The sequence below is a fragment of the Panthera tigris genome, chromosome F3, assembly GCF_018350195.1.
Source record: "Panthera tigris isolate Pti1 chromosome F3, P.tigris_Pti1_mat1.1, whole genome shotgun sequence".
Lineage (NCBI taxonomy): Eukaryota > Metazoa > Chordata > Mammalia > Carnivora > Felidae > Panthera > Panthera tigris.
Window position 1 is genome coordinate 66354566 of NC_056678.1, and position 11429 is coordinate 66365994.

An 11429-nucleotide genomic window follows, 5' to 3' on the forward strand; every position below is an offset into this window, starting at 1 on the left:
CAAATACAGTGATGATCTTTTCTTCCCTGGCTACTTTCCACCCAAAATGTCCCTTCTGCATGATCGGGGCTTGAGAATGATTTGTGCAGGTAGTTAAAACACTAGAGTAACTGAAGTCCAACCATGGACATCTGCACTAGCACTGCCATTGAAACAATCAGTCACAAAGATCCATCTTCAATATCTACGGAGGCTGTCTGTGCTAATGGACACACCTAGTGACATTGATTTGTAACCCCCAGACCCACCAGCTCACTGCTACTCATAACGAATGGCAGGGCGAGTGCTCTGACATGTGTCACCCATCGCATGTGTCCTGTGAGGCTGAACGAGTTGCTGCTCTGCATTTCCATGGTAAGTCCCACACTGTAAACACGTGTCCTTTTCATAGTCTATTTGGTGCCACATTTTCCGCATTTACATGCACTTTCCTGGCGATTTCGGTGTTTCAAAAGGCCCTGAAGCCCAGAGTTGCAGGGCTGACTGGTGTTCCTAAGCACAAGAAGGTGAGATGAGCCTCACTGACAAAACTCCTGTGCAGGTACGTCCTGCTCAGGCTCGCGATGCAGACTCCTGTGCCTTTGAGTTCAGTGGTAATGATCAACAATGCGGTAAATCCAGGAAAAGGAAAAGGAAATTCCTGATGTCTATGTGGAGCTGACTCAGAAAGCGCTAGAGTAACATCTAGAATGCTATGATGATGCCACAAAAAAGGGGGTAAAGAGCTAAATACAAGGATTCAGAAGATGATGATTTCTAGTTTGTTTGTTTCTAAAAGCATCGTGGGCAGCATAGTTGTGAGGTTGAAAGATGAAGACTCTGGCGATGACAAAACCAGGCCTGGAAATGTCACACACTTCTGAGCTGGTATTTCACTATAGGGAAATAGAGCATACAATATTATTTGGGGGAAAAACGTATATATATATATATATATATATATATATATATATATATATATACAGTATATATATACTGTCTTAAAACAAAAAGACACATGAAACAAGGCTATGTGTGTATCAGTGGGCAAGTGTTGTGAGCAGAGGTTTCAAAGATCGGAACCCTGTATTTCCCCCAGGAGCAACGGCTCATGTGGCTGACTCCATGTCCTCAGGGACTGTGACACAGCAGCCACGAATGTGAGGATGCTCTGTATGCCCTCTCCCTGCCAGATTCCCGTTCATTCCTGAGCACAACACTCTTCCTGGCTTTTCTGGACCCACTCGTTTCCCTCCAGGGACGCACTCACACTGCTACCTCTCAGGCACCACATTTATGCACCTGTGAATCCCCTGCTGGTTTTGCTAAAATGGAAATTGTGATGCAGTGAACCTCAGCTGAGGCCAAGCCCCTATATTGCCAACAAGCCCCAAGGTGACAGCTCTGCTGCTGTTCCTGAGCCACTCAAACAGCCAGGACCTGCATCTGCCCTCCTCCTTTCATCCACAACAGGTCCACTCCAACAGGTGTCTGTGTTTAAATAATAGAAATATCCACAGACAAAATTGTATTCTCCTCAGAGGCTCGGGGATGTTACCAAGGAACCATAACAGTATCAAGTCTCCAGACAAAGTGAAAAGACTTTTAACAAGAAGAACATCAAACGTCTCAACTACAAACACGTAGTCGTACTACGTCGTGCGTTTGTTGTACTACAAACACGACAGGAGGCGAAAGAAGAAAAAACTATGAAAATGGCATCAATTCAACACAGACTTTTATTGAGGACATATTCCATGCAGGTGAGACTCCTTGTCAAGGATGCAAATATTAAAAAGACACGGGCTTTGCACTCAAGAGACCTAGGAATTGGAAGGGAAAAAGGATGTAAATCTGGGGCAAAAAGGATGGGAAGTGAGGTGCAGATTACCCACAGTGCAGGTTAAAGTGGCAGAAATTCACACCAGGCAGAGACTGCTTCCTCTTGTGGATCAGGGAAGGCTCCCTGGAGGAAGTGACACAGATGCCTGTGACCCATGGAGGTACTCAGACTTCATTTTACTCTGAGATAAATTAGAGATTTAAGCCCCAGCATCAGGTCAGAACAAGAAATCCTGCTAAATTACACTTAACTCATCTTGACAACCCATCATCGAGCAGAGAGAAAAGACAAAAGTTGCACACAGAGACTTGCAAATCCATCACCACTGAGCTGGGTTTAAGTATGTCCTGACTCCTGGGCTGCCGGGATCTTGCTCTAAAGGGAGGCCAGTGAACCGATGTCTCCAGTGTGTTTTCCTGGGAAGATCAAATTGGAAATTGCTCTGCAGCGGGTGTAGGTGAGGACAGCAGGGAGAGGGGCACGGGGAGGAAGAGGGCTGAGGACAGAGAGGAAGGTAAGGAGATGCATGGGAAAGAGCAGGAAGGTGGTTCCAGACTTACCGACGCTTCCAGAGCCAGAACACAAGACCTGCCAGAAGCACCAGGGGCACGATCACCACCAGGAAGACCAAGCCCACCGGGTGGTGCTGCTCTGTGGGTTTGGTGCAGACGGTGTCAATTCCCATCCACCCCGGGTTGACCTGCACCTACCTGGTCCTTTTTGCTCCTGTCACCCTCTGCCTCACCAACCACCCTTCCTCCTTCTTGTTTCCCATCCCTGATCAGAGGTGGACACTTCACCAAACACTCTGCTTCCTCCCACGTCTGTAGGATCCTCACCTTCAGCTCTCCATTTCTTGCGTTATTAATTTTATGTCCTTTATGATCTGCAGTCCCGAGAATCCCAAATGTTTCATCTCACTCTCCTGCTCTGCTTCAGGACCACCCACCCCCTTTCCCAGCTAGACCCCTACCCTTTCTCACCCCAGTAGAGGACCATGTCCTGGCCTCCTAGACTGCTGTGTCTCACTCGGCAAGACAGGCCACCTGCCTCTCTGGCTTCCACGTCCAAGGACATCTGAAGATACCATGTCCCGTCAGCATGGGGCAAGAGGTCACCTCGGCGGGTGCCCTGTTGCTCCTGGTCACCCCGCATCCACGTCACCCACACTGGCTTTGGGTAGAAGCCAGAGATGTGGCACACAAGGAGCAGATGGCCAGGCCCCGGACTGGAGCCAGTGGACAGCCAGGCCTCTGGCCTCACTGCAGAGACAGGACAGGCATTCTCAGACTGAGAGGGTACGTCTTCACATCACATTAGAAATACACATCTTTTCACCTCTAGGAACCTGTCACCATCATCCTCTGACTCTCTTGGCCCCTACTCCACCAAATTTGAGAATATGGTGCAAATTTATGAGTGCACGGAGAGATAATGCTTGGAGAGAGGGAGCAGGACTGACCTTGTCGTTGAAGGTCTGCCTTCCCTGCCTCAAGAAGACCCAAGAGGAAACGGGGGCAGATGTCATTAATATTTGCTTGTATTCATAAGTTGACCACATGGTACTGATTGAATAGTTTGGAGACCTGCTGAGCTCTCTTTCCTTCCTCCCTTTGGAGATGGCCACCATGACGTGTTCTGGAAGCTCACGAGATCTGACCCTTTATACGCAATCTGCATGAAGCCTGTTGATGCTCCTCCAAAGTGAGAATCGCAGCCTCCTGCCAGCTGTACCTGAAAGGGATCTGGGAAGAGAGAATGTGAGTTACAGGAAATGGAGAGGGAAACAGATGAAAGGAGATGAGTGGAAGCAAAGGACAGAGGAAGCAGAGGAGAAGTTGAGGGCTTTGGACAGAATGGAACAAAGTTTGGTTTGAGTGGAGACTCAGACAGAGGGGAAGTGGTGGTCGCTGGAGGCAGAAGAAAGGTAAATTACTGAGAAAGGAGCACATGCTGGAGAAGCAGGAAGGATGTGGGCAGAGAACAAGGAAGGGCTCCACAGGGGAGCTGTGATGAAATCGTCAAGGGTGAGGGGAAGGCAGCAGGCAGAGGGAACACGTAGACAGACAAACGTCTCTGATGGGACTGAATGGGGAGAAAAGCACATTTCAAGGATCAGTCACAGAGTGAGGAAGAGGAGAGTCTCTGGCCGGAGGCCAGGGAATGGGGTGGTCATGGGAGACTCTGGTGAGAGACAGGAGAACACAGCCTGGTGTCAAGGAGAGGAGGGGAAATAGCAGAAGGCGTGAAGCTTTTCAAGTTCGGGGTCTGGCTTCTGCCTCCTGAACACAGGGGTGTGATTCTGTTTTATGATGGGGAGTCGAGAGGTTCAGCAGCCAGGGGAGGCTCTTTCCTGGAGGAAGAAGGAATTCATGGTGACACACACAGGCCACCTCCATCCCACCTGTCCTGAGGGACCCGAGCTCACATTCAAGCTGCCATTGACTGGCATGCTCCTGAAATATCAGAGGAAATCTCGTGGAGAATGTGTGAAATGACTTTTCTTGTTCCATTAGCTCCTCATTGCTGAAGTTGCCCCTGGACCACGGCCACAGAAAAATGAAAGCGCCCGTCTTGCTGGCCCAGCCACGAGTCTGCAGTTCATCCAGCCAAGCTGAGCCCTGATTCTGTGTCCAGGAACGGTTGCAAAAGGATGTTGTCAGGATGGTTCGAAAAGAGATTGGCTCTTGGAAGTCTGTGCCAGAAGAACAGATAGACATTGGGAAGGAGAGAGAATGCCAAAGAAAGTTGCCAGGGAGGGGCCCGAAAATCTAGAGGACAGGGAGCCGTAATTCTCTCAGGAGACATGTGCTGCCCCGGAGCCCCAAGCTTCATCCCCATCCTTCAGAAATGGGATCAGGGATGTTCAGGAACAAACAAGGCTGACATCCCTCACTCCCCAGGAATGTGCTTGGGAACCCACACCACAAGTGCACACACGCACACACACACACAGATAAATGCACATATGTACACACACACACTCAGAGTTGCATGTGTATGCACAAACATAGACACGTATGCAAAGAGCCGTACGGACACACAGAGACATGCAAACAGGCACCTATATGCACATGCTCATACCTACTAACACTTGCATGCAGACGCACAAGCACAGGTACACACATCACAAACATGTGTACCCATGCAGACACACATGTGCACACACGCAAACACACATGACTCACATGAGCACACACAGGTATGCATATGTAAGCGTGCATGCTTGTGCTCCCACAGGGCGTGCCCAGAGTCCTCACCATCATCAGTGTCACCACCTGGGACAAGAACCGTGAGCAACACCAGTTGCAACAACAGCATCTTATGTGCAGATGTTCTTTCTTTCTCTCCGAAAGTGGGTCTTTGGCGTCTGTTCTCACAAACCTCCCCACACGCAGCCCCTCTCTTCTGACTTCCTTCTCAACACACACGCCTGGCCTGAGTCTCCCCGACAATGCAGATGGACTCCACCCTCAACCCTGGACACCTACTCAGACTCTCACTTCCTCTCTGGGTCTGACCCTCCTCTCCCGCTTCCAGCTTCTCCCTGTCAGCCTCCATTCTGTTTCCCGAGGTCCTAACTCAGGTGCTGGGGACCAAGTCTTGTGTGGCATGGAAAAGGGACCCTACCTCTCGCGCCTTTTCTCCTCATCCAGACAGTAACCCATGAAAACACACAGTTCCCCAGCACCCACCCTGGAGTCTGCTGTCACCCTGTCCCTCATGCCCTTGGGACACTCCCCATGGACATCCTTCATGTCTCACCCCATGCTAGCTCATTCACATCTCTACTTCTCACTGCTTGTGCTAAAAAACAAAATCAACCAGATGAATTTGAAGGTCACCTTCCCCTAATTGGGAAGGTAGGGGTCTAATCATGAAAATGACCTCACCTCTTGGGGGATGGAGAGGATCCATGTGAGAGAGGACCTCACTGTGATGAACAGAGAATTCCTCACTGACGGGGGAAGACTTACATTTCTGGGGGAGGTTGGACTGCACTTAGGTTAGGTTAAACAAGTTTTGGGGAGTTGGCCTGCCCAAGGCACCATTTTGAGTCCATGGGTTTCTTTTAACACTTACTCTATTTGCTTTTCCAAATTTCGCCATGATTGCCTGTATAACAGTATCAACAACCACCAGTTCACCATTATTTTAGGGGAGAATCAGTTGCCATCAGAGAGACCACAGGACATTGAAACATCTGAAGAATACCCCCTCAGTCAGACTTGCATTAATGTATATTCACTCACCAAACAGTCACTTAACAGCTTCCTGGATCCAAGCACCTTGCTACATTCATGAAACTATAGTGTTCATGGGGTGCCTGTGGGCTTACGTGGTTGAGCATCTGACTTTGGCTCAGGTCATGATCTTACAGTTTGTGGATTCAACCCCTGCATCAGGCTCTGTGTGACAGCTCAGAGCCTGAAACCTGCTTCAGATTCTGTGTCTCACTCTGTCTCTCTGGCCCTCCTCTCCTCATGCTTTGTCTCTCTCAAAGATCTCTCTCGCTTACTCTGTCTCTCTCTCAAAAATAAATAAACATTAAATTAAAAAAAATAAGGTAAGAAAATACAGTATTCATCATGCAATCACTTTATTCAAGGAGCTTTTAGTCTCTTTGGGAAGAAAAACACATAAACCATGAACTATTCATTTTGGTGTGCTGAGTTAGTGTTCCTTTGGTTGTTTTTTTTTTTTTTTAATTTCCAGTATAGTTAACATACAGTGTTATATTAAGTGTACAATATAGTGATTCAGCACTTCTATACATTACCCAGTGCTTATCAATATATGGGTAATTCTAATCCCCTTCACCTACTCCACCCATTGCCTACCCACCTCCCCTCTGGTAGCCGGCAGTGAGTTCCCTATAGCTAAGAGTCTGGGGGGGGGGGGGTGCGGTTGTTTGTGTCTCTTATTTGTTTGCTCATTTGCTTTGTTTCTTAAATTCCACCTATGAGTGAAATCAAACGGTATTATGTCTTTCTCTGACTAATTTCAGTGACCATCATACTCTCTCGATCCATCCATGTGGTTGCATGGCAAGATTTCAGTCCTTTTTATGGCTAGTCATATCCCATTGCATGAACAGACATCTTATTTGTCCATTCATCTATCCGTGGACACTTGGGCAGCTACCACATCTTGGTTATTGTAAACAATGCTGCAATAATCATGTGGGTGCATGTATCTTTTCAAAATGCTGTTTTCATAAATACCCAGCAGTAGAATTAATGGATCATATGGTAATTCTGTTTTTAAGTTTTTGAGGAACCCCCATGCTGTTTTCCACAGTGGCAGCACCATTGGCATTCCCACCAACAGTGTTCAGGACCTCCTTTTTCTCCACATCTTCTCCAACACTTATTTCTTGTGTGTTTGGATTTAGCCACTCTGACTGGCGTGAGGTGACAGCTCATTGTGGTTTTGATTTGCATTTCCCTGATGATCAGTGATGTGGAGCATCTTTCCAGTATCTGTTAGCCATCTGAATGCCTTTTTCAGAGAAATTTATATTCATGTCTTTTGATTAGTTGTCCTTTTGCTGTTAAGTTGTACAAGTTCTTTATATAATATGGATACTAATCCTTTATCAGATATGTTATTTGTTAATATCTACTCCCATTCCATAGGCTGCCTTTTAGTTTTGTTGATTGTTTCCTTTGCTGTGTAGAAGCTTTTTATCTTGATGTAGTGTCAATAGCTTCTTTTTCCTTTTGTTTCCCTTGTTTCCAGAGACATATCTAGAAATAAGTTTCTGTGTCCGATGTCAGAGACATTACTGCCTGGGATCTCCTAGGATGTGTATGATTTCAGGTCTTACATTCAAGTCCAATCCACTTTGAGTTCTTTTTTGTGTATGGTGTAAGAAAGTTGTCTAGTTTCTGTCTTTTACATGTAGCTGTCCCATTTTCCCAACACCATTTGTTGAAGAGACTTTCTTTTTCCCATTGCATATTCTTGCTTTCTTTATCAAAGATTAATTGACCATAAGATTGTTGGTTTATTTCTGGGCTCTCTAGTCTCTTCCATTGGTCTCTGTGTCTACTTTTGTCCCAATACCATACTGTTTTGATTACAGCTTTGTAGGATAACTTGATATCTGGAATCGTGATACCTCCAGCTTTGTTTTTTTTTTTTTTCCTTTTTCTCTCGTGATTGCTTTGGCCATACAGAATCTTTGGTGGTGGCATAAAATTTTATGATTGCTTGTTTTAGTTTTGTGAAAAATGCTATTGGTATTTTGAGAGGTATTGCACTAAATCTGTAGATCACTTTGGGTAATATATCCATGTTCCCAATATTTGTTTTTGCATTTCTTTGTGTTACCTTCAATTGTTTCATCAATGTGTTATAGTTTTCAGAGTACAGGTCTTTCACCTCTTTGGCTAAGTGTATTTCTAGGTATGTTATTATTTTTGGTGCAACTGTAAATGGGATGGTTTGCTTAATTTCTCTTTCTGCTGCTTCATTATCTTTGTATAGAAATGCAAAGGACTTCTCCATACTGATTTTGTATCCTGTGACCTTACTGAATTCATGTATTGGTTCTTGTTGTTTTGGGGGAGGCGTCTTTAGGGTTTCTATATATATAGTATTGTGTCATCTGCAAATCGTGAATATTTTTCTTCTTGGCCCATTTGGATGCCTTTTAGTCTTTCTCTTGTATGATTGCTGTGGCTGACACTTCCACTATTATGTTGAATGAAAGTGGTGACAGTGGTTAGTGGACATCCTTATCTTCTTCCTGACTTTAGGGGAAATGCTCTCAATTTTTCACCATTAAGTATGATGTTAGCTGTGGGTCTGTTACATACAATCGTTATTATGTTGAGTTATGTTACATCTACATCTATGTTGTTGAAGGATTTTATCATCAATAGATGTTTTATCATCAAAAGATGCGTCAGATGCTTTTTCTGCATTTATTGAAATGATCATACAGTTTTTATCCTTTCTCATGATGTCATATATTGTGCTGATTCATTAGTGAATACTGAATGACACTTGTACAGCAAGAATAAATTTCACGTGATCATGAGGAATGAATTTTTAATATATTGTTGGATTTGGTTTGCTAATATTTTGTGATGGGTTTTGGATCTTTGTTCATCAGAAGTGTTGGCCTGTAGTTCTCTCTTTTTGTAGTGTCTTTAACTGCTTTTGGTATCAGGGTAATGCTGGCCTCATGGAATGAATTTGGAAGCTTTCCTTCCTCTCCTATTTTGTGGAATAGTTGAGAAGAATAGATATTATTTCTTCTTTAAATTTTTGGTAGAATTTTCCTGTGAAACTGCTGTTCCTGGACTTTTGTTTGTTCAGAATTTTCTCTCTACTGATTTAATTTCATTGCTGGTAACCGGTCTGCTCAAATTTTCTATTTATTCCCACTTCATTTAGGGGGATTGTGTGTTTCTAGGAATCTATCCATTACTTATAGGTTGTCCAGTTGGAGGCCTATAATTTTTCATAAAATTCTCTTAAAATCCTTTGTATTTCAGTGGTGTCACTTATTGTTTCCCGTCTTCATTTCTGATCTTGTGTATTTGACTTTGCTCTATTGCTTGCTCTTTTTTTTTTTAATGTATCTGGCTAAATATTTATCAACTTTCAATATTTTAAAGAACCACCTCCTGGCTTCGTTGATCTGTTCTTCTGTTGAGTTTTTTTTTTTTTTTATTCTATATTGTGTATTCCTGTTCTAATCTTTATTTTTCCTTCTACTGATTTTTGGTTTTATTTGTTCTTCTTTTTCTATCTCCTTTAGTTGTATGATTAGGTTGTTCATTTGATATTTATCTTGCTTCTTTAGAGTGATCTGTATTGCTATGAACTTTCCTCTTAAAACTGCCTTTGCTGTATTCCCAAATCTTGGGCCATTGTGTTTTCATTTTCCTTTGTCTCCATGTATTTTTTAAATTTCCTCTCTGATTTCTTGTTTGACCCATTCATTCTTCAGTAGCCTGTTATTTAACCTCCATGTATTTTATGCTCTTTCCAGATTTTTTTTCTTGAGGTTCATGTGTAGTTTCATATTCTTTTTTGTCAGAAAAACATGCTTAGTATGACTTTGATCTTTTCTAATTTATTGAGACTTCTTTTGTTGTGTAATATGTGATTTATTCTGGAGAATTTCATGTGTACTTGAAGCATTGTGTATTCTGTTGTTTTTGGATGGATTTTTCTGAATATATCATTTAGATCTATCAGATCCAATGTGTCATTCAAAGCCATTGCTTCTTTGTTGAATTTCTGCTTGGATGGTCTGTCCATCATTGTCAGTGGGGTGTTAAAGTCTCCTATTATTGTATTGCTATGGATTACTTCCTTTATTTTTGTTACTAGCTGCTTTATGTATTTGGGTGCCTCCATGTAGGGTGCAGAAATATTTACAATTGTTATATTTCTTGTTGGATTGTTCCCTTTAGTGGTATATAGTGTCTCTCTTCGTCACTTGGTACAGTTTTTATTTTAAAGACTATTCTGTGTGATACAAGTATTGCTACCCTGGCTTTCATTTTGCATCCATTTGCTAGATAAATTCTTCTCCATCCCTTCACTTTGAATCTGCATGCGTCTTTACATCTGAAATGAGTCTTTTGAAAGCAGCATAGAGATAGGACTTGCCTTTTTATCTATGTCATCACACTGTCTTTTGATTAGAGCATGTAAGCCACTTACATTGAATATATTTACTGATAGGTATGTATTTCTTGCCATTTCATTACTTGTTTTATGGCTGTTTTGGTATTCTCTGTTTCTTTACCCTTTTTGCTCTTTTCTTCATGATCAGATGGGTTCTTTAGTGATATACTCAGATTGCCTTCCCTTTATTTTTTGAGTCTATTCCTAATTTTTGATTTGTGGTTTTCATTCAGTTTCTACATAATATCATCTGTATATAGCAGTGAATATTAACTTATTGCAAAGTGACCCACGTTTTAGGTATATGGTGTCATACTTTATGTGTTTTTATTTTGTGAATCCCCTGATTTTTATGGCTATCCTTATTTTTACTGCTTCTGTGCTTACTTCACCTTTGGTCTTTCCTCTCCTTTTTACTCACGGTCCCCTTTAATATTTCTTGTACTGATGGTTTTGTGGTCATTAATTCCTTTAACTTTTGTTTGTCTGAAAAACTCTTCATCTCTATTTCTATCCTGAATGATAGCCTTGCTGGGTAGAATATTCTCATTTATAGTTCTTGTTCTTTCAGCACTTTGAAGAAATCATGGCACTCCCTTCTGGCCTGCAAAGTTTCTGCTGAAAAATCAGCTGATAGCTTATGGGTTTCCCTTGTATGCAACTGTCTTCTTTTCACTTGCTGGTTTTAAAATTCTCTTTTATCATGATGCTTTGTCATTTTCATTACTACATGTCTTGATGTGAACCTCCTTGGGTTGATTTTGTGGAGGCTCTCTCAGCCTTCTGATTCTTGATTTCTGTTTTCTTCACCAGATTTGGGAAGTTTTCTGCTATTATTTCTTCAAATAAAAGTTTTGCCCCTTTTTCTCTCTCATCTCCTTCTATGATTTCAATAATTCCGATGTTATTATGCTTAATGGTATCTCTGAGTTCCATAAGTATGTTTCGTTTTCTT

At 42.9% G+C, this 11429-nt stretch overlaps 1 pseudogene; it reads right to left on the reverse strand.

The window, feature by feature from the left end:
- Window positions 1–2276: 2276 nt before the first annotated feature.
- LOC122235849 lies at window positions 2277–5349 on the reverse strand (annotated as a pseudogene).
- Between the last annotated feature and the right edge of the window lie 6080 nt (window positions 5350–11429).